Genomic DNA, 27449 nt, shown 5'->3' with positions numbered 1-27449 from the left:
CTACTTTTTATTGTCAATGAAGTTGTGCCTAAGTAGTAGAATAACGGGGAGGCGAAGGCACCGATATCAGTAGAACTGGCTTTTTCACCTGTGAGAGTTCGAGGATAACTGGATCTAAATATTTGCTTTAGAGACTAAATATGTGAGACTGCATGACATTGAGGCATCAGTCTGCTCTTACCTGTGAAATGCAGAGAAACAGATGGTAGCCTCTGCTTTGAAATGGTGAAACGTGAGCATAAAGAATGGATGGAATATAATAATGACAATACTTAGCACTTCTAGCATCCTCCGCGTTCAAAGCACGGCGCAAACACTGACCTGGCTGGACACTCAGCTATGTCCAGTAGTGCAGCTAGGTAAAATGCTCTGTTTGGTACTTCTGATCGTTTTACCCTTTTTTTTTTTACCCATTCTGAAGAATTTTGTTTTTAAAGCCTTTGTCTTGATGTTATTTAATGATTCCACCTTCAGAAGGAAGTGGCAGGTGATTTTTGAGGCTTCTAGGTTGTTGGCTTTTTTTTTCAGGTGAAAACTGTAATTACTTAACAAAAACAAGTGCTTATCTGAACATTTCTCTTCCCTCCCCATCACTTAACCACCCACCTCCAAGAGAGCAGTTTGTAGTAGCACACGCAATGTGGGGGTCAAATAGCACCTCATGTGAATACTCCCCTTCTCTTAATCTCAGTCTGTTTTATTTTAAAATATGCGAGGGGCCAAAATTTGTGCCTGATATAGGGGGGAAAAGGTGACTAACAAGATTCACATGGAATAGCACTGTTCAATCTCACTGCTTTTATGCTGCTCCTCTTGCGTGTGTGCATCGTCCATTAGGGTGAAGCACTTGTCTTCATTCCTGTCTTCAAAATGCCTGGGACACAGTAGATGCTCTACATATAAACTCTGGTATTGCTCCATTGAGGTTAGTGGACCCGAACTAATGATGATTTTGGCCCTGTTGATGTTACTTTCTCTGCTTGTCTAATAGCCCATGTAAAGCAGTGGACTAACTAAATGATGCCTAGTGAAATGCTTGGCGTAGCTATTTGGAGTGCTGTTGTATTATAGATGGAACCTCCCTTTCTGAATAGCAGGATGCTCAGCAGGGGTAGACAGTGGTCTCACAACTCCGTGTATGATACATCAGTAAACGCGGCTATGTAACTCCTGTGGGAATTACAATGTTAGCTAGCTAGCTAATCCACCTTTGGGCTCAGAGCTAAGAGTCTGGGGGCCTGTCCATGCTGTACTGTGCTGTATTTACTCTCACAAATGCCAGAGCTGCATCTGTGATGCTGCTATTTAGCATCCTTTTGATAAACAGAGAAATTGGTATCAACTAGAAGTTGTTTGTCTCTCATCTCGGTTCAAATCACTATGGTATCTACTAACTGGCAGAACAAAAGAAGCAGGGAAAATAAACTGCAAAGAAAGAAAACACACAGTCTCTAAGTTAGATGGAAAGCAGGCTGGACAGATGCTGTCAAAAACCCAGGAAGAGTTAAGAAATTAGGCAAATCGGGATACAAATGAAAAGATATTGCAGGCTGGCTTAGAAATAAGGATGAGGAGGAGGGGAATGTGTATCTACATACAGAGCTCTCATTTCTCTATCAAGAGAATTTCTGCTACTACATCCACCTCAATGGTATCTAATTTCACCCACTACTTAGTTTACTATATCACATCCTTGAGAGACTTGTTTTTTGCCGTTTATTCTCCATATACATCGGCTCCAGAGTGAGCAAAAAGTTTATACGTGAAAAATTATGGAAATTTCAGGCATTTTCTTTGGAAACAAAAGAAACAAATTTTAACCCACCAGGTAAATAAATGCTTTCCAACCCAGCAAGTATGGTATGCTGGACTGAACAATTATATCAGTTTGGCTATTTCCCGTTGCAGAGAGCTAAACAGTCAAAGACCATTTTCACTGTTGGAGTTCAGTAATTTGAAAGAAAGGGGATAAGAAACAATGGTGATTCAGAGCCAACATGTGTTGAATTTTATTGAGGATTTGAGAATCATCAACACTTTTCCATTTGAAAATAGATATCCAACCCTGGAAAGTGTGATAATGGTCAGTAATTGGTGATTCATTTCTATGCAATTGCTGCCTTTTAAAACAAACTGGGCCAAAGATGTCCCTGATGTAATTCCAATGGATTTTCACACTGTGCCATCTTTATTGTTAAAGCGTTAAAGATTAGACACACTAGCATGTTCTTTTCTGACTGTTCAACTTCATAGCAATGCTTCTGTACCAATATTGAATTCCCCCCTGAATAAAATGATTGCTCAGAATAGTAAATTTCTATAGTAGCACTTAAAGGCTTGGATTAGCATATTTTAAAAAAAACCCTTGCCTTTTGAGGATATACATCATATGAGTCTTAGAGTGGGACAAGGCTTTAGATGTTATTGTCCCCGCCAGCAGTGTAGACTGGAGAGAAGACAATATATCTGCTTTGGGGCCATCTGGGAGTGCTGGGGTGAATCTTAGCAGAAGGGTTTAATCCTGTCATTCCAGTTGTTCAGGTCATTTATTTGTATATTAGAATTTATGCTGCTGGTCTTTATCAGTGTTGTATGTTTTTATTTTTTATTATGGCACTCAGAGTTTTTGTTATAGGCATTCTTTCCCTCTCCCCCCCCCCCCATCCTTAAATAGAAATTGACAAGTTGAAGCCTAAAATCAATAGAGATGTAGGGCTGAAGGGACTTTGAGATGGTTAGTCCATCCCACTGTGCTGAGGCAGTACTAAGTATACCTAGACCATCCCTGACTGGGGTTTGTCCAGCCCTGTCTTAAAAACCTTAAATGACTGGAGTTTCAAAATTGCCTTAGGTAACTTGTTCCACTGCTTAGCTATCCCAGTATTAAATCCAAATCTTAAAATGTAAAATCAGGGAAGGTTGTTGGGGCAGTTCAGAGTGGAGGCAGGAGTAACTGAATGACTTTGGTGTTCAGATGACCCCAGGTGTTCAAAACTCACAAATTAGGCTCCAAAAATCCACGAGATTGACTTAAAAATCAGGAGATTTAAAAGAAATAGAATTTGGGTTCTTTTTATTTGCCTTCCTGTTTTTGAGGCTTTGAGTCACATTTTGAAGTTTTTCTCCATAACCACGAAGAGTTAGGAATTTACATTTTTTTCCCTAATACAAGCTAAGATTCTCAAGTTATCTCATGATTTCGGACACTGAGGCTTTAAGAAAACACTAAATATAGTGAGAGTCTCAATAAAATTGCAAGAGTTGGCAATATCACTATAAGTTCAGAGCCAGTCCACGCGGAATATTGACTATTACATGACTAATTTGCCTGGGTTTATACTTTTTATTTACCTTAAGCTTATGGGAATGGTACTAACTAAAGATAACCATTTCACCATTTGTTACTCATCATTAGTTAGACAAAACCTATTTGTTGTTTTCAGAACAATTCATTATTCCAAACTGTGCTGCTTTATACTCCCCGATTAAATGGAAAATCTCTTTCATACAAAGTTAGGAATTATATCAGATGAAAAGCTGACAGTTTAATGGTTTTCCACACATTAAAATTGTACAGCTCTCAATAAACCTTGATTTACTGATGTTGATTGTAAAATGGTTATTGCTGTTAATAAAGCCTGTAAATCTTAACAGGTCATATTTGCTTTGGACAATAAAACTTCATATAAAGGCTCATTGTGTAAGGCTAATTCTAGTCACATGAAGGTAAACAGTCTATTTAAAATAATTCAGTGCCTTTGGAAACTGGGTACCAAATTCAAACCAGCAACAGATCATGGTCTGTGGCAATAGCCCTTGTGGCTGTAAACTCATTAGTTCTTTGGGGTAGAGACTGTCTCTTTTTTTGGGTCCTGGTCCACAATTGGGGCTTCTGGGCACTACAGAAATACAAACAATTATTATTTATTAATTCTCATGCATTAAGAAGGGTTAGGGCTGTTCAGCATTTGGATGGGAAGCTTTTAAGAAGCAGCCAAATCTTCCTGCATGGTGTCAGAGGTTCAGTACATTTATATGGTTTGCACCATGTTTTGGTGACAGTTTCCTGTTTCAGCACTGAGAGTTGGATTCAGAGAGGGGAAAATACCTATTAGATCCAATTTCAATAGCTCCTATTCAGTCAACCTTGACTCCAATTCCTGTGATTTTTATCTCCCAGTCAATGCAGGACTGTTCACCGAAATATGGTTTCTGAAGTTGGACTGAACATTTTCCAAGGTCTGGTGCATCCACTGCTTCCCTTGGGAGGCTATTATTTATTTATTTTGCAGGGATGCTGAGGGTCTCCGGTTGTAGACCAGGACCACACAATGTTAAGATGCTATAAAGACACCCAAAAAAGAGATGGTCCCTTCCCCCAAAGAGCTTACATTCCAAGTGTGGACAGAAGACAATAGGTGGATAGAACAGGAAAAGCACAAAGATGGTTAGGCAGCTGTTGTGCTGTGCCTGCTGCTTTACATTACATACAGTTCTGAGTATTTTGTAGGCAACATAGCACAGGAAGAGTTTTCAGAAGGGATTTGAAGGAGGAAGATGGGTTTGTGATTATTTCCTGATCAAGTGCATTCTCCCTGTCAGAAAGTCCTTTCTGCACCCATCATCAAGGTTCACTCTAATTTTCCCCTTTCTTAATTTCATCCTCTTACTGCCAGTTTGAATCCCCTTTTGCCACCCCTAAATATTTCCTTTCCATCCTTCATGTTTACACCCTTCAAATATTTGTAGTTTCCTTTTGGCATCTTAGCTGAGTTTAACATATAAGGGATGATTAAAAGAGCTAAATATGGCTTGGAAGCTGCAAAGAGCTCCTTGCAGAATGGGGCAAAAGGCTCATAAATTGATCCCTGCAGCCCGTTGGGGATTGTGCATCACTTTCCCTGGTAATGTGTAGTACTCAGAGCTCAATAAATAGAAGGGATTTCAGATGGGATTAATAAATAAATCAATAGCCAAGTCCTATATAAAGGCAGAGTTACCCATTAACAGAAGCCTAATTTTGAGCCTCTTCTCTATTAAAGCTGTTTGTGTGAGGGAGAAGGCGGGGATTTTCAAAGGCGCACAACTCCCAATAAAAGAGAGGCTTCCATTGGTGCTTCTGAAAATCTCTCCTTTACTCTGCAAAGGATTTGGGGGATGCAGATTTTCAGAAGGACATTGTACCCAAGAACACACAGGATAGGTGATTTATTCAGAGGCTTGGGCAAGGCAGAGAAGAAGGTATGCACTTCTAATCTAATATGAATCTAATCTGTCCCAACTAATATGAATGTGAGAGAAATGGCAAAGTTATTCCAAATAGTGGTAGCTGCAGGGGAGAAGACTCTTGAACCAACCAGTTGAATAGAGAAGAGACTAGTACTAGATCGGAAGGGGAGTGACGTGAAGATGTGTGTGTTGAAGTCAAAGAATGCGAGAAGGGTAATTTGTTAAGTGGAATCTGCAATGTGGGAGTCAGTAGGATTATTTTAGACTGGGAGGGCTGTGGTTGTATTACTATTGAATGTTTTATAAAGCTGTTATGTGTTAGACTGAGCTCCTCTTGGGGAGCCTGTTACCTTTTATTCCATGCTGCAGAGGACCTGATAATTCCTTTGTAAACAGTTTAAGCTTTCGTGCAGATTGTGCATGAAAACTCATTCATTTGGGCTTAGGGGCTTTGAGTGGGATGATGCTTTCCAGAATGTTACTGCAACGAGAAGGCTGTACATTACTGTAATCTGAGGTAGTTACAGCAGGGAGGACGAGTGGAGAATGGACCTTACATCAGGGGTCTGGCAATGGTGACCTTTTCAATAATTAGTATTTGATTAGAATGTCTAACATTGTTACAGAAACCTAATGGACTCTGAAGAAAGGGAAGCATTGGATAAATAACTAGGATTTTAGAGACAGTAAGGATCTTTACCAGTATTTTTTTCAAAATTCCTGTTGCCACAAAGTAACTATAAGTAGTCAATGGGCTACTAAGGTATTCAGAAAGCAGGTAGCCACAACAAATCTGTCCCAACTAAGCAAAGTTGGTTTGTAAGTTTAAATGAAGTGTGTTTCATAGCAATTTTGTAATTTTCCAGGGTTTTTGATTAGGCCCTATGTAACAAGGTAAAGTTTGGACAAATTAGTAAGCATGCACAGGGAAGCAGTGACTCTCTGAAAAATAATTGGGGGTCATGATTAATCATCTGGACATGAGTTTCCTGTGTGATACTGTGGCCAAAAGTGCCATCCTTGGATGTACAAACACTGAATATTGAGTAGGATGAGGAAGGTTATTTTGCTTATGTATTTGGCACTAGGATGACTGTTACTGGAGTGCTGTGCCCAGTTCCAGTGTCCACAATTTAAGAAGGTTGTGGAAAAGTTGGAGAGGATTCAGAGAAGAGCCATGAGACTGGTTAAACCTGCCTCACTGAGAGAGACTCAAGGAGCTCAATTTATTTAGCTCGACTTATCAAAGAGAATGTGAAGGGGTGACTTGGTCCAGGTCCATAAATACCTATATGGAAACAGATATTTGAGAATGGAGGACTCTTCAACCTAGCAGACAAAGGTATAATACGATCCACTGGATTAAAGTTGAATCTAGACAAATTCAAACTGAAAATAAGGCACGCATGTAAAAGTGAGGGTAATTAACCACTGGAACAACTTACCGAGGGTTGTGGTAAAGTCTCCATTATTGGCAATTTTAATCAAGACTGGACGTCCTTTTCTAAAAAAAGATGCTCTAGTTCAAACAGGAATGAATCCAGGGAAGTTCTGTGGCCTGGTTTATGCAGCAGGTCAGACTAGTTAATCACACAGTCCCTTTTAGCTTTATAATCTATGACAGACTTAGGCTGTTTATGTCATTAGAAGTTCCACAGTTGCATGTATCATCATTTTTCTAATAGTATTATATATTCTTGGTACAGACATCACTTCTTTTTTTTCAAGGAAACTTTATGGATCTGAACCCAAATAGAAAACAATGTAGAAAAGAGATTTCACTCCCATTTCCTATCATCATGCCAGTATTTGGCCAAATCCCCTATAAAAGATTCTGATTATTCTATTCCAGGAGGTGAAAATTCAGGACTATTATTTTTCTGATGAGCCAGCATGTCGTGTGGTTGAGCTAGTTCCCAGATAATCTATCGATCTCTTTATTTCTGTGACTGACTGATATAATCAAACCTCTGATCATGCAACACTCTTGAATAGAAAGCAAACGCTTTACAACTGGAATGAAATTTAAATCCAGTTCAGTTAATCATTTGAGCATTTCCGTTGCCAGCAATATAAATCTTCATCTCTAGAATTATTTCTTCTGCAATGTAAAGGTTACAGCTAAGTGTGGAGGAGTTAAAAGTAAGCATTCTTGCCAGAAATGACCCAAACCACCATTTATGTGTGGTCGCCTTCCCCAAAGGAAATGGAAAGCAGGGTTTCTCCATGACAGCAGTTGTCATGCTTCTGTAGGAAAAATCAGGACAGATGCATGTGATGCTTTGGGAGATGGGGAGACGTTCTCTCCCTTTCATGATCCTTCTCCCTGCCCCATGCTGCTTGCAACCAAGTGATTATAATTAATGCTAGCTATTTGTTTGCCTATGTGAAAAATTAGTTAGTGGATCTCTGTGCATTTCCTTATGTTCTTATGTTCACATTACTAAGTAGCACTGATTGGCAACTTTAGCAGAGATGCCAAGTATTATGGGGTTATGAAAAGGCCAAAGAACATGTGGGTATCATGACTAAACTGCCTTTCATCTTTAGAGAGAATTCTCCCAGACCAGCTTTGAAATTGTTTGGGGGAAGCATGTATTTTTGCTGGTCATGCAACACCTCTTCCATGGATAAACAGGAGTGCAGCGTGTAAGGCTGTTGGAGAAAGGTCCCAGATTAAGTATACTTCAAATGTTAATATCCAAGAGGAGGAGCTGGGAGAACATAGTTCAAAAGATTTGGAATATGTGTTTTGCTTGTATCGAATTAATTTACAAATAAAAGAAGCTAATGTAGCATTGTCAATGCTCTGTGTGTTCACACAGTTTAGTTTTAGTAAATAGTCTTTAAGCTGAATTACACATTAGTAAAAGCAAATAATCAGGTAAGCCTGCAAATAAGAAACTGCAGTACTATAATTCAGCTTTAACGTTGCACAGGGATGAATCAAGAGCTCCAAATCCTGCTGAGGCAGCATTGATTTTAATGTTGCTTCAAAATGCACTATACTACCCTGTCCTGATTCATTTAGCAGCAAATTTCAGTTGCCAGTGTCAGGTAGGACTTAAATAAAAATTATATAAAGGAGCATCTCTTTAAATATGTGATTTCTTCCCAAGAACTCAATTGCGAACTACATGGAATGAAAGTAGTCCTTTGCATATGAGATGCAATGGAATGTGCCTGTTATTAATAGTACTAAAAACCTCATGCAGCAACAGGTGGTAAGAAAACTGAATAACTTGTGTATTATCCCATTGCCTTCTCATTTTAGATAGGTTAGATGGCCCCAGGAGAATATAAAGACATTTTAAATTCTTCAGCAGTAGAGATAGGTGTTTACCATCACCATATGCCTCTGCCTATAGATGTGACAAGAAAAGCCCACGCACCATCTGTCCAGGAGCAACTTAGCTCTGTTCCTAGAATGTACTGTCTTTGGAAAGGGCTTTACATGCGCTTCCAGGAATTACATTTCCTCAACTTCCAGCACGTTCAGCATTCGGCACACATTCCATCTTCCCAGTTGGGCATATGGCTGTGTCCCCATTATTCGCGTAAGGTGAGGTAAACTCTGTGCCCCTCCCCTTTGGGAGGTAGCTGGATTTCTGTGGGCATTCTTGGTGCATTGCCACTGCATTAGGAGAATTAAAACAAAATAAAATAAATCCTCTTCTCATGTACTGGCACAGCAAGTAAAATGGAGCTGGTGAGCAGCTGCGCTGCGGGCATCAGCACCCAACCCAAATCGATGCAGTGTTTATGAGAGTTGAATGGTGGATTATTATTTTTTTATGTGTCAGTCTGAACATCTGATAATCCTTTGCGGTGGCAAATGTTGATTGAAACATAACAGAGTCTCTGCTGGCACGAGCATGGCGGGACTAGAGCCATTCCTTTCACTGTTGATTCTGAATTGGCCCATGGAAAACTCAGTTCTGGCTCCCAATCCCCACAATGGATTCTCCCCATAGATGTGCTTAGGAATTGTGAGCAATAGGGGCCTCATTTAGGTTGGAGTCCCTGCATTACTGCAATTGTTGTACACTGTGGGAGTAAACCCAACACTCTAATGGTGGTGCTATTAGGCTGCCAGGTTGGGCTCAATTAACTCTGTGGTCCTGATTCTCCTCTCACTTATACTGTTAAACCCCACTGATGTCAGCGGAGCTACTCCTGATTTACCCTGATGTGCTGTGAGAGGGAAATGAGGCTCGGGTCTCTCCCTTGAGCCGCAGGACCGATAACTTAGTTTTCCAGAGCAACATCTTTATCCTTGCCAGTATTTCATCATTCAGACCTATCCACTCACTACACAGCTATCAGCGCTTGCAGACGGCTCGCCACAGCTGTGTCTTTGTGATGTAGGCTGCAGATACTCAGAGAGGGGAAGAACTTCTCTCTGCTCCAGTGACATTTCAAACACTCCGTGTGACAGTGACGCAAACTATCTGCTTCGTGAGAAGTAAAATGACACTAAGTTGTCTCACGCAATGGTCTGACTAGTCTCTGCCCTACTGCTGCTACAGCTGACCTTGCTACCGTTGGCCTGATGTATTATGAGAACCAGTAGGGAAGCTTCCCCGGTGCCAGTACATGAATACAAGTTCAAGGTGTGGAGAGAGTGCTCGTGTTTGTGGCACCTTCCTGATAGCAAGGTGTGCATTAGAACCAATGCCATGAACATCCTGAGCCTGGTGAAGGTGAAAGTAGGCAACCCTGACCTGCTAACACAGAAGGTTGTCAGCTTCTATTGGTAAGAGATCCTGTGAGGCACCAAATGGATTGTTAAAACACAAATTCAGCCCCTTTTTGTCTCGAAGCCCCTGTGGTTTCTGAAATGGAGCCTGCCATGGAGTTTAACTTAAAGGATAGCTTCAAAGGGATGAGCAGAAGTAGCAGACTGAAGCACCCTGAAGGCAAAGTTGGATCGCTTCTTCACTTACAGTCAATCAGTGTAAAGAAAACAGAGCTCGCCAGCGAAGTGGCGGACTGATTTTTAATCCTGCTCTGTTTGGCTTTGGAAGCCCTGAATGGCATAGGTCATGGCTATATTCAAGGAATCCTGCTTGAGTCCTTCCCTGCAGGGGTATCTTTGCTGTCACACTAGTTGCCCATCCAGGAGTTCTACCCTGGTTGCACCTTGAGAGTGGAAGTGCTTGCATTCTAGGGTCTGGAACACCACCTCTCGCACTCGCCCCATGGATATCCTTATCAGTCCATCCCTAAAAAGTAACAAATATGCTTGTGTTCATGTCTGCCAGCCTCTGCATAAGACTGTCCTTGGCGTCTGTTTAAACAGCGTCATGAGCTTATTCACGTTTTTATACTTCTTTTTGTTTTTAAAGAGGTTTTAACTGTATTGTATTATTGTGCCTGTGCTTGGCTGTGTGTGTTGCATTTTATACACTTATTATTAATGATTACTTCCTTGCATTATTGGTGGACAAGTCCCTTGCACTGTTCACACTATGCGCCGTTTGCATTAACTTGAGCTGACCTTTAGATTATGCCCCTTGCCTAGTCTGAGCTATGTTTTCCATCATTTACTGGGGGCAAGCTAAAAAAATGTACAACCTTGCATGAAAGACCCACTGTTTTCAATATTAGCCAAGGCCCTGAGTCCATGAGAAGGGACATGTGGCCATGGGTCCACGCTTGTCTCTGGCACATGAAATACAGTTCAGGCTGAAATAGGTGCTCACTATCTGGAAAACAGAAGTCAGCAATACCTATCCTAATTTATTGTCCTCTAAGTTTTCTACTCTTTTCAGAAGAACAGTTTACTGGAGTGATGCTGTGCTATCCATGCACAGGGAATCTGGTTTATGTGCATGTCTGTTTGAAAACAGGTCGTCTGGCTGTAATCTAGTTTGACTGCTCACTGACTATTTCTGAATTCTTTGTTTTGACAAAACCCTTTATCCGAGAAGCACCATGTCAGATTATGCTGCGTCCCTCATGCTGAGCCTGCTACTTCTAGGTCAGTTGTAAAATGTTGTGTGAAATATATCCCAGCATTCAGCAAGGACAGGGCTGGCGCTCCACATCCTTTCAGCTAATTCAAATGAACACAAGATATAGAAAGATTATAGGGGCTAGGCAATGATGGCAGATATAAAGTATTCCAAAGACTGCACGATACAGAAAAGTCCAAGACCTCTGTGAAGACACATAGGCCACCATGCTAGTAACGAACAGCCAGTCGGACCTAGAAAGAACCCTTTCAAAATAAGGTGACCATTTATTATCAGACAGCTGTCTATAACTAGCTTAGACAGCTAGAATGCTATTGAGTAAAAAAAAAAAAATGGTAATAGAAGGGTGCCCGCAACTGAAAACATCCATCATGTAGGCACGAAGCCTTACATGTTTGTTGTCTACCAGCCCAGGCCCATTTTGGGCACTAAGGGGTAACCCATCCTCTAGAAAAATGTCGTTGGTACCACACATTAGGAATATATCTGGTGGTCATCATCAGGGCGGATGTAGATGCTGGAGGAGGTGTAGTTTTTCTATATAACATCATGTTTAAACGTTATCAGGCATCCAATCTGAAAAAAATCATAAAATCACAAAAAAGAGCCAGAACTTGTAGAAATATAGTCAAATTTTGACAAAAATGGGAAAAAAGCTTCTAAATATAATTGATAAAATTCAGCCATTAGCTCAAAATAGTACTGTTTTGGAAAGTTTGAGAAATATTTAGCCCCAGGTGATATTTTTTATGCATTTTCCTGTACTTTTTTGCCTTCAGTTAAAGCTAAAGTATGTAGTCACATGACAATAGGAGCTTGTTTGTATCATGTAATCCATCAAGATTTTTGTCGTCATTTGTAGAGTGGACTGATGTGAGAACAGATGTCAATCTGCTATTTTTATGAAAGGTTTCAGAGTAACAGCCATGTTAGTCTGTATTCGCAAAAAGAAAAGCAGTACTTGTGGCACCTTAGAGACTAACCAATTTATTTGAGCATGAGCTTTCGTGAGCTACAGCTCACTTCATCGGATGCATGAAGTGAGCTGTAGCTCACGAAAGCTCATGCTCAAATAAATTGGTTAGTCTCTAAGGTGCCACAAGTACTCCTTTTATTTTTATGAAGTTATGCAGATAAGATCCCTACCCCCAAATTATAAAATATATATTTTTTGATGTTTTCTCCTTGGCTGGCGACATAAGTCTAACACACACATGGTACAACTGGGATTATCTTCTTACTATCTCTGAATACAATGACAATACATGTAAACTACTTAAATATCAGGAATAATAGTAGCAGAAGGGCTGTATACTGTCTTGTATGACTGTATTATGTGAATAACCCCTAAATGTAACTATCAGCTACTAAATGTTTAATGCAACGCCCCTTCAAGCTATATTTACTCACAAAAATAGTCATTTGCAGATAGTTGAAACATTTTTACTCCCCCTCATAATCTGTGTCTGATGTGTTCAATACTCTGTTGCTCGGCTAATCACTGTCACAGTTGCATGCATCAGCACACACCAAAACGTCTGTGTGGCATTTGCACCTCCTTGTTGCACAAGTGCGCTCACACTACACAAGGGGGAGAAGGCTTCTGGAGCTGGTATCAGCATTATCGTTTAGGAAGAAGACACATGAAGATACTGAACTGTTTCATGATTCCATGTGCGTGACTGATAATTTACAGATTTCAGACGCTGCCTGAAAGAGGCTATTGTTGGTGGCAGTTTCTCACTTGTTTTGTTCTTCTTTGCAACCAAATTGTAACACACGTTATCCAGAGACCCTTGCTGCTCACCACTGTAAAATAATGATACTAATGGGCTGCTGACTTGGGGAAAAAAAGCTGAAGTGGGTTGGACTGAAGCTACCTGCTTTCAAGTCTTGCTACTGGTATTGAGCCAGGACTACTTGATTCAGCTACTGCTTGGTCCTTCATTAACGTTTTAGTTAGATCAGGTCTGTCCATGCCATGAGTTCAAAATAAAGGTCCTAATTCATAAAGCTATCAACAGCCAGAGACGGAGGTACCTCTTGGACTGTTGGATTATCTTTGATGTGTGACCATGTCTGAGTGTTTCTGCTCTTTGCTCTTAAAACTGCTCAGAGTGTACGTAAGGGGAACAGTCTTATAAATGATAACATGCAGTTCGGTTACTGACACACCACAGCTGATCTTTCAAGCTTGTTTTTGGGATAGAAAGAAATCACTTTTCTTTTGCACAGAGCTGGGGGGGAGGGTGCGGGGGGAATAAGAAGTATGCACACAGAACATATGTGACTAGCCTTCCCCTGATCTGACCAACCCGCAATTCCAAAACCCCACAATCAAAATATTATTAAGACTTTCCCTTTGGTTCTACAAGGTGGGGCTGTTGGGAGCAAGACATGGGATTCCAACAGGTACAAAAGACACACAAAGGCTACACTAGACTGAGTCAGACTGGCTTGGAAATTTTTATGAGAGGTGCAAAGGCCGTGGGTACTATTTGTGGTGCAAATTTGGGGTCATGGTCAAGCGGCTCCTGAGATACAGCTCCCTTCCCCTCCGGGCAAATAACCTGTGTTTTAATTTTTAAGTGGTCTAAAAAGCAAAGGCAGAGCCAGGATGCTTTGAGAACTGGTATGCCAGCTGAAGCCCCAAAATACCAGTTGGGGTACAATTTGGGGGGCCATTTGATAACAAGATCCTCCCCTGTCCCCTAACCTGTTTTTATAATAGGACCAACTACCCAGGGAAATCCAGCAGATTTTTAGTTGAAGGGACAGGCAGCAGAGCTGCAGCACTGAGCTGAGGATGAATGTGCTCAGTATGGGCCACAGGCCCACAATGCAGAATTCAGGGGAGCTGAGAACAGGTACGTTCAGTCTGCAACATAGGCACACAAAGGGCCCTAGATACCTAAATCCCAGATTTAGTCAACACTGGAATTTGCAACCCCCCTGCTCAGCTGCCACCCACTCCTTTAGCCCCCTAAACTCACTTGGCATCTAAGTTTTTGCTCTAAACGTTCCCTAGCTGCCTATGTTCTTCTTCGAGAGAGAGGTCCCTGTGGGTGCTCCACTCCAGGTGTTGATGCTCCCCTGCGCCTTCACTCGGAGATTTTTTCCAGCAGTACTCGCACAGGCCTTGCACACGCAGTGCCTGCCTCACGTGCCGAAATAACGCGCTTCTCAGTTCCTTCTCTACCGTCCCTGGCGTGAGAAAGAGCTCAGCAGTCTTGCTCAATTATTTCTCGCTTTAGATAGTTAGTTGTTTTATACAGTTTATCTGGTTTTTTTAGTCAAATAAGTTTTATTTCCCCCTTCTTCTCTTAAAAAAAATTCTTCTCAGTTTTTACTCTGTCAGACAGACAGTTTATACTATGCTTGGGTCGCCAGGTTTTAAGAGAGGCACCTATCCATCTACCAACCCTCTTTCCTAAACCGCATGTGAACATGTTCAAAGCACCAATGCGGACATTCGACGTGCAGAGCGTTGTCCTTTTATTTAGATAGGACTAAGCCCTTTAGGACTTCCCCTAAACTTTTCATTTCAATCACAGAATGACCCAGAGGCAAATCCATCTCTATCCAGAAAATATCCGATTGGATAGCAGACTACATCCGTCTGTGCTACCAGCTAAAGATGAATCCTCCAACTTCTGTTAGAGCGCACTCCACCAGATCTGTGTCAACATCTGTGGCATTCTTATGTAACAATCCCCTCACAGATATTTGCAAAGCCGCCACCTGGGCTTTCAGAGTAGCAGCCGTGTTGGTCTGTATTCGCAAAAAGAAAAGGAGTCCTTGTGGCACCTTAGAGACTAACCAATTTATTTGAGCACCTGGGCTTTGGAGCATATCTTTGCTAAACATTATGTCCTTACTCAGGGACCCCTGACCGACATTTGAATGGGCTGAGCTGTGCTGTCTAAAGCTTTCTTACCAGATCCAAAGTCGCTACTTCCTGAAAAAATACTGCTTTTCAGTGACCTGGAGTGGAGCACCTACAGGGACATCTCTCTCTTGAAGAGGAAGTTACTCACCTGTGCAGTAACTGATGTTCTTTGAGATGAGTGTCCCTATGGGTGCTCCATTATCCACCTTCCTCCCCTCTACTTCGGAGTTTGGAGCGGTTTCTGTTGTCAAGAAGGAACTGAGGAGCCCGGGCTGTGCGTGCGGATTACTGAGGTACGTTCGGCGCGTGAGGCGGGTACCGCACATGCGTGGCTCGTGCGAGTACTGCTGTAAAAATCTCCGAGCGAAGGCACTGGGGCGCACCAACACCTGGAGTGGAGCACCCACAGGGACACTCATCTCAAAGAACGTCAGTTACTGCACAGATGAGTAACCTCCTCTTTCTACCCTGAGCATGTGTCCTGCTACCTCATTCTAGGCACCAGAGGCCAAGCTCATGGCTAAGCCCCTGCATGGTTCTCCAATTGAGAACAAAGAGGCATTGCTCTGCCCATCTTCCCTGTGGGGCTCAATCTGGTAGGCAGGCTCAGAGGCCACCTAACTCCAGTCAAAGTGGGTCTGGGAGGAAATAATGCTCAGCTCAAGGTTAGGGTACTCAGCCAGGGTATGGGACAGCATGGATCAGTTTCCACTCTCTACCTCTTGAGGAAAAAGGATTTGAACAGGGATCTGCCACCTCTCAGATGGGTGTGCTGAAAGAAGGAGCAGGTCTCCTTCATAACAGGATTAGGGTACTCAGTTGGGATGTGGCCCAAATAATAATTAATTCTAGTGGAACAGCTTTAACAGGCAAGACTGAAGGAGCCCCCCTCATTGCTATCTCCCATATTCCAATCATTAGGGCCCTCGGTGGGCGATAGGAGATCCCTCTTCAAATTCCTTTGCCTCAGGCAGAGGGGGAAATTGAAGCAGGGTACCCCTACATCACAGACCCTCCCTTATTATACACCACAGACTAGAGCACACACCCTGGCTGTAGGAGATGCCTGTTCAAAGTCCTTTATCAAGAGCAGAGGCGGGATTTGAATCCGCAGCTGCCGTAACTTCAGCAAGCTGTCTGTTAAATGATAGAGATGAGAATGGGCATGCATTGCAAATGCCGCAAGCACTGAGATCAGGGTGGGGAATGCAGAACAGACACCCTCAGCACCGGCCACAGCCTTGCACCCAGCACCAGTGTGGGAAATTGCGGACAGGCAGTCTCAGTGTCTGCCCTAGACACAGAGCCCTGACGCTGCAGACTGGGGTGTTCAAATGGGGATGTGAGAGAAGCATTTTGGAACTCCCATTTCCCCCACACTCCTGCTCCTTGGGGGTGGGGAGAAGAGCTCTAAACTCCTTTTCCATTCATTTCAGTGGGCGCTCAGCTGCTGTCTTCAGCCATCTCTTTTTTCCCCATGTCACTGAAAGCTGAAGTACAGTCACGTCCATTGACAGCATGAATGTTTGGCAGTATAAAGCACATGTCTGTTCTCTGCTCCCCAGCCACTCTGTGCCTGGGAATCAACCTCTTCTTTTGGCCAGCTCCAGTTTTGAAATAGAATTCATCTACCCCAAGAAGAGGGCAATATCTTGGACTCAGAGATTGTATCTTTGTGCCCAAGTTCCATATTAGCGCCCTGTTTACTCTGTTTGCTTTGCATGAGCGACTTACAAGAACATGTGCAAATCAGTTTCCTCATGATCTGCCTCAAGGTCTGGTATTGCAAAATAGTTGCCAGGCACTTCTTTCACTTCTAGGGCAATGTCATGAAACCCACCAGCAAGGTGCACTTCAACCAGGTGACCATCTCTGTTCACCCTTTACGATCAAAGACTAAATCTAACTTTGGAAACTGGTATCATCTTCAAGCGTTGCTTTGATAATAGTGTTATTGCAGTGGGGTTCCAAACTTCTTTCATTTGGACATTCTCCAGGAAGGTTCTCTCGCTGTTTTGATTGATTTGTCATTTGCATAATTGTCACCAACAAAAGCAGAATATTGACATTGTAGTCCAAGTATAATGTTCAGCAGCTGATCATACAGCTCCCCAAAAGTTTTCCACTTGGCAATGTCAGTGCACGCCATCTGCAGAAGCATCATGAGGTCAATAATAGCTAATGTTGGCTCATCGGATGCTGGTAGCTCAATCACTGACAGATTTTTCTCTAGCCAAGACAGTGTGTTGCTCTTTTGGGTCTGTCTTAGAGACTCATCCAAGTTGAAGAGGAAAAGTGGGACCGGTGCCAGCACATGCTTCATCAAACCCTGGATAGCAATGTCTCTGGACTGGGTAATAACTGTCAGCTTGCTGACTATCTGACGATTAATAGTTATTACTTGTGCTGTCTGCTTCTTTTTGTTTGTTCGATAGTATTGTTAAAATTACTAAATTATTTGAGATTATGCCGTTTATGGAATCTGGTTACAAGCTGCTTCATTTCTTGTGCGCCATTCTGTCTTATGCACAAACTTCCTGCAGTTTCAGGTGGGGCCACAGTAGACGTTGCAATGTTCACAAGTGGCTCTCTGTTGTCTGGGATTGTTCCAGGTTTAATGCTAAAAGGATTTGGCTTTTTTTTTTTCAGTCACAACTTCTATACTATATTGGACAGAAGTTTTGTCTTCAGCCATGTCGTTGGTGGTAGTCTCTTTGTGGAGATCTGTTGCTGAGATCACATATTTGTTTCGTCATATCTGTCACAGCTGCCTTAAAATGTAGTATTCGGTCAGAGCCTTATCTTTGTGCAAAGATGCTGATGCTTCCCACGGTCTGTCAGGCACCATAGCTCTTAATCCCAGAGTTGCTGAAGAGGAACTGTACTTGTTGCATCACCATGTTACAAGGTCAGAGAGGGAAACTGCAGATGATACCCCACAAAAAAGAGGCTACATTCTCTGACTCAGCAAGATTAGCTGACTAGCAGTCAGCTGCTGTTTGGTCACTTTCTAAGATAAAGCTTTCTCTTCCTGCCACACCCCTTGTCTGAGCCACTAGTTGCAAGGTCTGCCACTGACTAGACTCCTAAGATCAAGCTCATACCTCCTTGCCTGGTTCACACTCCTTGTTTTCATTACCTTGCCTTGTTCCTGCTCCTTCAACCTGATGCTTGGCATGACTTCTGGCTCCGACTCTGGGTTGACCCTGGCATGGCTTCTACCTCTGACTCTAGCTGTGACCATGGGTGTGACTCCTGACCAGGACTGTTCTCTGGGTTTCGCCCATTAGTTCAGACTACCCATGTACAGACCCTGATGCAGTCCTTGTTGAGAGATTGCTCGATGGTCAGGTTGTGCCATACACCAGGGTCTGGCAGTCTGGTGTGCTGCTCCCTAGTTATCAAGTAGGGTATATTTGGCTTCTCCTCCTCCAGAAGTCTGGATTCTATTATAGTTACACAACCCCATCTAGCATAATTCACATGACCCCACTAGAAGGTAAGTGGAATCATCTCTGCAAATGTCAAAAGCTCCATGGACTTGTTATTCTCTCTTTGCTGCTTTGAAATCCATCAGTAGTTGGGAGAAATCGTTATATAGTTTTCCCAGAACAGAAAAGTATATGAATAGTTGTTTTTTTCTTAGGTAATGTAAGTGTCCCTGAGCTGGCAGAGCAATTAGGTACTGTTCATTAAGTCTACCAGATCAATTTGTGCTTCTGCTCTTTTCTCTGTGTACCTTCCCCACATCTTCAAATGCTTCAGTGCACATTGGAGCTTTCTCCAAGATGTTTCTTCTGATCTTCTGGGAGAATGTAATTGTTCATGGAATCACCAAGTGCCACCCATTTCAAGCAATTCATTTCCTCATTCACAAGTTTGTGGATTCTAATATCCCAGTTATGTGCTTTCCCTCTTACAGCATGGCTGATGACTGAAGCAGTGTAGATGTTGGTTAAAATATTTTAAAGATGTTCCTTAAAATATTTCATCATGGTGCATGCTGTATTTATGTCAGTTGCTGGTGCAGGACAATAGCCAATGTTCACAGAATAGCAGACACACATTTCTCAAATCAGTCCATTTTACAAATAATGACAAATATTTCAATGTACCATATATGGTACAAACAAGCTCATACTGTCATGTGACTACAGACTTTTGCTTTAACCAAACCCAAAAAAAGACAGGAGAATGCATAATATATCATACATGAGGCTAAATATTTCTCAAACTTTCCAAAACAGTACTATTTTGAGTGCATAGTTACATTATCAATTGTATTTAGAAGCTTTCTGCCAATTTTGGTCAAAATTAGCCCATCTTCGGGTTATGTCCCTTTTTGTGACTTTTATGATTTTTTCAAATTGGATGCTTGATGATGTTTATCCATTACATGATATAGAAAAAGGGCACCACTACGAGCATGTACATTCACGCTGGTGATGACTACCAGATATATGCCTAATGCATGGAAGCAAAGAATTTTTTCTGGCCAATTGGTTACCCTAACTCCATTAATAAGATGCCTTTTAAAATCTTACTTGTAGACTATTAAGAGTGAGAAGGAAAACAAATTCCAGGTTTAATGTATTCAAAGAATCATAAATTCTGGGTTAGAAGGGACAGCAACTGTCGTCCAGTCTAATCCCCTGCCAAGATGCAGGATTTGTTGTGTCTAAACCATCCAAAACAAATGGCTATCCAGCTCCTTTTGAAAACCTCCCATGAAGCAGATTCCACTATCTCCCTAGTCAGTCTGTTCCATTATCCTGCTGTTCTTACGGTTATGAAGTTTTTCCTGAAATTTAATCTAAATCTACTATGCTGTAGTTTGAACCCATTGCCTCTTGTCCAGCCATCTGTGGCAGGAGAGAACAACTTTTCTCCATCTTTTTAATGGCAGCCTTTCAAGTATTTGAAGATCACTATCATACCCCCCTTCAGTCTTATGTTGTAGTCCCATTCTATAGTTGACCCATAGAGACTACTTGCCTGCTACTGCTCGCAGCTAATGAATGTTGTAAAGATCTGTGCTTTGATGACAGTCTTCTGGGTTCCATCCCCACTGACAACCCAAACAGAGAGGTGCTATGTTATTAATGCTCCAGATGATATTACAGTAGAACCTTAGAGTTGCAAACACCAGAGTTACAAACTGACCAGTCAACCACACACCTGATTTGGAAGCAGAAGTGCATAATCAGGCACCAGCAGGAGACCAAAAAAAAAAAAAAAAGTGTAGTGCAGTACTGTGTTAAATGTAAACTACTAAAGAAAAATGGAAAGTTTAATAAAAAAGATTTGACAAGATAAGAAAACTGTTTTTGTTTGTTTCATTGAAATCAAGATGGTTAAAAGCAGCATTTTTCTTCTTTGTAAAGTTTCAAAGCTGTATTAAGTTAATGGTCAGTTGTAAACTTTTGAAAGACCAACCATAACACTTTGTTCAGCATTACGAACATTTCAGAATTACGAACAACCTCCATTCCCGAGGTGTTCATAACCCTAAGGTTCATATAGCTAGGCTTTATTTAGAAGGTTTAGAAGGTATTTTATTTGTAAGTGTCATTTTTGATACTGTAAAATGTATACTCAAGTCTCCAGCATTCCATCCATGTTCTGTACCAGAGCACAAGATTTAATAATACTATTGTAAATAAAATCTTGCTCGTTTAAAAAAGAAAAAAAAAGAATTGTACATTATGACATTGGGTACCTGTGAACACTCAGCCCACTGCACAACAGCATAGGGTATAGAGAAGAGAATGTTTTAGCCAGGATTGCATGAGCAAACACTTACACTTGAAGAGCTTTGAGGATCTTTATCAATAGCTAGTCAGCTCAACATGGACATTAGAATTCTTTTATTTATTGCAGAAGGTGAGAGGGCTGAGTTGATTTTGCAAATGTTCAAATAAGTGGCTCTGGAGAATATTTCAGACATGATGCTTGGACAAATGGCATATCCCACATATATCTATCTTAGAGTTTTCCATAACACTTTACAACCACAGTATCTAGCACCGCACAGGTACGTTAGATCTGGATGGTGTTAAAATGGCTCTTCAATGGCCCACAGCTGGGCAGATTGTTACCAGTACCAGTGAAAAACTTGGGTACAGTATGATTAATGCATAATAATTTATTTGAGAAGGAATCACACAAGCAGTTAAGGTTACACAGTATATATTTTTTTCCAATAAGCCTCAGCTCCCTATGCATAAACCCTCAGTAACTATATTGGCTTTACACAGTATCCTGATTGGCAAACAAAGCAGGTATATCTACCAAACCTAGAGGGAGACTACTTCTCTTCTTCCCCTCCCAGGTACTTGGTCTGTCAAGGGTCCCCCTAAGCAGGGTTTAGGTCACCCTGAGCCCTTCTGGTTCTAGAATCTCACAAAGGTCCCTTGAAGCAAGTCCTAGGTTGCCCCAAGCCCTCTGTCTCACAGCGTCTTCAGATGTTATTTGGGGAACTAACTTAGCTAATTTACTTTGCTTAGCATTTATATCTTTTGTTCCCAAAGGAGTCACATGTCCCAGAAATATGCCCTGTGGGTGTTCATTACTGGTTTTCTCTAATATTTTAGAAGGGACTGCAAAGCAGACAGACCAAAGCTCAATCACCATTTACCCTCTCACCAATCATTCACTTAAGCTCTTAGTGTGATGCCATCCACAATGGTCATTTTGACCCAGGTCGGCCTGTACCAAGCCCACTGATCGCGTTTTTACATTTTCTTTACTTTGTGAGCTGGTCCCCCCCGGCTGATATATTCTAAAGTTTTATGTTGAAACATACATGCAGATCAAGCCTTTATTAACCATTCAGGTGCAGTTTTAACATTTCCAGTAATTTTCCACATCATTTATATAATGCTAAGAGAATCCTGCTCTCAGAATCCTCTAGCAAGTTCAGGCATACCAAACTCATGCTTACCACATTTATTCATATCAGTCACAGCAATTCATCATAATTTGATAAGGGTCCAAAAGATAGTGTGATCCTCAATGTATTTCATTGGAGTCTTCTGCTCGTCTTTTCCCAAATTCTCGGATCTCCTCCCCCCCCCCCCCCCCCAATCATTCCAGTTGTGGTGGAAATGGTTTATCAACAGTGGTTTTTGCAGTGTACTTGTTTTAAAAGTGATTATGTATAGCGCCTACTCTCTTAGTAACCTGTACTTATCTGGTGCTCAGACATTCCAGTATATGCATCCGATGAAGTGAGCTGTAGCTCACGAAAGCTTATGCTCAAATAAATTGGTTAGGCTCTAAGGTGCCACAAGTACTCCTTTTCTCTTATCATGAACAGTGTAACCAAAGAGTCATTGCAAAGGAATGTCTGTAGATACCCTTCTCCCAGCATGGCTATTTTTATTTTCCCCTGAACTTAAACTCTGCTGAGATGTGTATATTTATTAGTGACTTTCAGCTCATTAAAGGATCTGTACTGTAGCTGTGTGTAAAATAATAATAATAATTAATAAAAAACAACCTTTTGTTCATATTTCTTAAATTGTATTACACTGAAGCCAGAATTGCCATATGGTTCAGATGACAAGTAGTAAAGATCTACCTTCTTTCACTGCATCCATCTTTCTATTCATGTAATTCATACATTCTTGCTGAAGTGCCCTGTTTCTGTAGAGTAAAACATATAATAAAACCGTTTGTTTCCTTTCACACGCATCCACTCAAGTGAATTTCCTTGATATAGTCTGTCTCCGCAGTTCCCCTTTACTTTGGCCCCTTCTCTAGGTGTTGTTCTCTGTACTTCATACTGTGTTGTTGCATTTCTTGAAACACCTCTTCTTTAAAAAGAAAAAAAACCCAAAAACCTTGTATTGTTTCCTTTGCTGTTGTACTTGGCAAACCTCTCACTCTTGTGTGTGCTGAATATTTACATTTTGGATCTCTCCTATGTTCTCTTTGACATTTCCCCGCTTAAGTGTAAATAATGCTCACTTAGAATATTGTGCTCTTGTTCTTTCAATTGGATCCAGGTGCTTGTGGAAAGCCCCATTGGCTTCAGTAGCAGTCTTTATGGGTGCAAGAGAGTATCTGCATGGGACAGACTTCAGGACTGGGGCCTTAGTTTGGGATTTGCTGTTCCCCTGCATCCATTTTTTAAAAATTTACACCAAGTGCAAAGTGAGTTTTAGATGCTACCAGATCAATATCATAATATTTCTCTCCCACTCTATAAAAGCGTATAAAGCTGGGATTTCCAAAGGTGTCTAAGGGATTTTGGCACACCTGAGTGTCAGATTACCTTAAGCTTCTTTGAAAATCGCAGCCTCAATGACTATTGAAGGTACAGGTAATGGTGAACTGGGCCCTTAGTTTCTAAATGCATATCCAACCCAACTTCTTGCAAAATGCATAGTGTACTGAAATGCTCCACGCATTGCAGTCTTACCCTTAAATGATATAATGTTCGTATCTATTATTTTCACTACATAAAGCAACTTGGTGAGACTTCAATATCCAAAGTACTGGGGATATAGTTGTGTTGGTATATTCTTGCCAAAGGATCTTTTATCTCTCTGGTTCTGAAGGATATAGTGAACGTTGGCACAACTGTGTTTCAGTGACAAACTCATTTACTTTCAAAGTAAAACAATGAAGTATGTGGACAGCTTGATTCTGTCATTGTTTGCAGCTCTGTATCAGCTAAGGTGGAACATCCGGAATCAATATGACTAATGGATCCTGGCTCCTAGTGATAGAGTCAGCAAATAGGATAAATTATCGCATCCTCTCTGGTTCATTGATGGTAATTCCTTCTGACTGTCTGATCTGTGATTGCCATGATGTTCCGTTTTGTGGTTGCTGTCAAACCAATCTTGAGCCATGAGCTAGAAAACACCTGGTCAATATCCAGTTTATCAAGTTTTGGGTCATCTCCATGTTTGTTTGTTTCATCTTATTACTATTTCATTGAGCAAAATCTTTATTTCTTTGACCATAGGAGCAAAGAATGTGTTTAACATTGTAGTGTGCAGTGTTCCATTAGTTTTATTGACCTGCAGGATCCCTTCATTGTTTGGCCTTATCTTTGTGATGCATAATCAACCGTCTGTTATTTCAGCTAATCTCATCAGAGCGGTACTGTCTGTATTATAGAGGTATATTTACACCACCACCTAATCAAGACCAAAGTGATTTTTTTTGCATGTGACAGAGAATATATATAAATATTAAATCTTCAATACACGTGTCTAGCTGTTCAAATAAGCAGACAGTACACTCATCTGGTAGCTGCTTATCTGTCTGTCATAGATACTTAATTAGGTACACCTGTTTCATATTTTTGTAGTAATCCACTGTTTTTAATAGGATTTTAAATATTTTAAGCCACAAAAAGTTTTTGTTGTAATGTAGGAACTGGGTAGAACATGTAAATAGTTTGGGAACCCCCTAGTGTGCCTCCCTGTCTTCTATTACAGTGTGTCTATGTAGCTAGATTCTTGTAGATTTATATATAGCTTGTAAACATGGTTATTTGGAACCTAACTGGGTCCATGTTGTTTCCTCGTATTCTTAGGTTATGTCTACGCTGCACAGTGAACCTCTTTCCAGGTTTTAGTCTTAATCCTCCCTTACTGTCCACTCAGAAAATTCTGATGTGGGTGTGGGGGTGCTTTAACCTGAGCGATCATACCCAGTTCAGGGTGTGGATTAGAACCATTTTAACTCAGGCAGGTACCTGTCTACTTTGCAGTGATCATGCAGGCTAAATAAATTGAGAGCTGATAATCCTCCAGTGCCTTCCCAAAATGCCCCTTAAAGGACAGATAGGTTCGCCTGCAATTTACTGGGAAGACGTCTGAGAGCATCTCAGTATAAAGAACTATGGGATAAAACCCCAGACAAACACAAATGAGTGTAGAAATAGTGAAGATACAGTAACACAGGTAGGACTTTGCAGTGGACAAGCTCTCACCTCGGCTAGATTAACCCTGGTGCCTAATGTTGTATAGGGAGCCAAAGACACAACCTCTATGTTAATAACACCATCAATGTAAAATAACATTTATAAATATAATGTACTTTTCCATCATTTATACAGCTTAATTTTCCTCCAAGATGATTGAAATGCCAAAACTACAACACTTCCCTCAGTTTCAAGTTATCATTTTCTGGTTCCTTCCCATATGTCTAATAATTAAGATTTCAGAGCAGTTCAGGGTGTTTTAGCTACACATCTTCCATCAATTTTAATGGAAGTTATGTGGCTCAAAGCCCAGCATAGCTTTGAAATGCTCAGCCTATCGTATGTTGATGTTTTAAAGAGTTCATCACAAAGCCCTTTGGAATCAATTGAAAGCTCCCATTGACATCATGGGGCTTTGGATCAGACTTTCTATGCACAAATCAGCTGCCACAAAATTCTTTGCATTGACTTCTTTGGGAATTGAATCAGGCCTTGGGTTAAAAATATCAACCTAGGGGAATCTTTAAATTTTAAAGCAGTTCGGGCCTGATACTCCTATTTCACGTGGGTAACAGTTTCATCTCCAGTGGAATCTCCATTCTTAAAGGTTTTTAAGGCGCAGCTTGACAAAGCCCCTCCAGGGATCATTTAGTTGGAGTTGGTCCTGCTATGATTCTATCTCCCATTGAAATCAGTGGAGTTGCTCCTACACTGATTTAACACTGGTTTAACTCCACTAAGTTCAATAGATATCCCTGATTTATGGACCCTTTATGTTGAAACTCCAAACTAAACATGAAGATTTGGTGATTAACTTTTGCAAACTTCCCAGTCATACTTTACTTGCCAGTCCTACATGTTGGGTATAAAACGATGGGCTGGAATTTGCACATCTCTACTAGTGCAATGCTTCTGTGATTTCCCTGCCCAGTATAAGACGTATTGATGTGAGGAAGGACTGCAAGATTAAGTCCAGAGGTCAAATTCCAACTTGAATTGCATCTTGTGTAATACCACTGAAGTTGTTTGGGTTGCATGAGACATAAATCAGGGCAGAAATTGGCTGTAATGTATTAAATGTGATTCTAAATCCCATTTATTATAGATAACCAATCTCTCACATACAAATTTTTGGAAAAACCCACAATAGTTCATGAGTATCGGTGATAACTTGCAAATCTTTCCTCCTCTTCTCTGTCTGAGTTTTGATGTTATAAAAGGGCATCTGCTGTGCTCATATGTATAGCTGTATTACTGATGAACATAAACTTTTGTTGATTTGAATGCTGTGCAGTGGTTTGTACAGTACTGTAAAATATCTTTGTCATTTAATTATTTTAAAGTTTTAAACGTGCCTTACAAGTGCTACTTTTTCAAATTTTTAACATAGGTTTTGACATTTTAATGGACTGTTATAGATGTTCTAGAGAGTGTCTGAATAAACTCTGATGGTTTATTTACTGCTGTTGCTTTTAATGGAAATGTAAAATAATTTCTCTTCTGGGCAGTACATATTCCATTGCGAACACATCAACAAAACATGAAATCTACATAAAATGCAAAAACTGCAAGTATCCCCAAAGTAGTGAGTCCTTGCTGCATATTTTAGACCGAGTGCTGTATTTATGGGACCTGTAGACATACTGTAAAATGTATTATGGCAGGATAACCATATTGTAATAAAACAATGTGGTGCTTGCAAAAAAGGATTGTGAATTATTGCCTCATTGAACTTTGTTTCCAGTTATAGAAAACAGTGTGTGATTACTAAATGTGAACAGCATGCATTTTATACGCTTCGTTATAGATCCTGGGTCTCATGTGTCTGGAATATCAATATTTGTTTTACTTTTAAGGTACATTAGTTACAAATACAATAAGTGTGTGTCATTTTTCACCCAAGACATTGTACTTTCAGGTATGAACTCAGGGCATGCAATATGTCTCAATGATTATTTATATAAATGCAAGCTGATGCCAAATAAATATCTAATGGATGGATGTTCTCATGTAGGACTCCAGATGTGAATATTTTTCATGTAAAGAAATAAATAGTTTTGTACACACACACACACTTGTGTCTAAGGTGCATGTCCAGTGGGTAAATCTGTATCACATGAACCTCTGAATGGTCATGATTCTTTCTAGATTGAGTTGTCAGTTGCTGGTTGTTGGCTTATTTATTTATTTTTCCATTTGATAGGTCACAAAATAACATATCGTTGAGAAAAGAAATCTCAGTTCACCAGAGCACCACTTTCAATCTGAGTGGCAGCTATTGGTTTAGTCAGGGTGGGGTTTTCTTTAAGTGGCAAAGAATTAACTGAATTAATGGTGTCTATTCCTTAAAGAATTACTGTACTTCCACCCAAGAATCCTAAGAAATTCAAATTATTAGGCCACCTGCCAC

General features: G+C 40.9%; 1 protein-coding gene across 7 annotated transcripts in view; it reads left to right on the top strand.

The window, feature by feature from the left end:
* UNC5D (unc-5 netrin receptor D) overlaps positions 1 to 27449 on the top strand; it is a 285175-nt gene that overhangs the window by 158269 nt on the left and 99457 nt on the right. The window lies entirely within an intron of this gene.

This window comes from Lepidochelys kempii, chromosome 26 (genome assembly GCF_965140285.1).
Source record: "Lepidochelys kempii isolate rLepKem1 chromosome 26, rLepKem1.hap1, whole genome shotgun sequence".
In the NCBI taxonomy this organism is placed as follows: domain Eukaryota; kingdom Metazoa; phylum Chordata; order Testudines; family Cheloniidae; genus Lepidochelys; species Lepidochelys kempii.
This window is presented reverse-complemented; position numbering and strand designations above follow the sequence as displayed.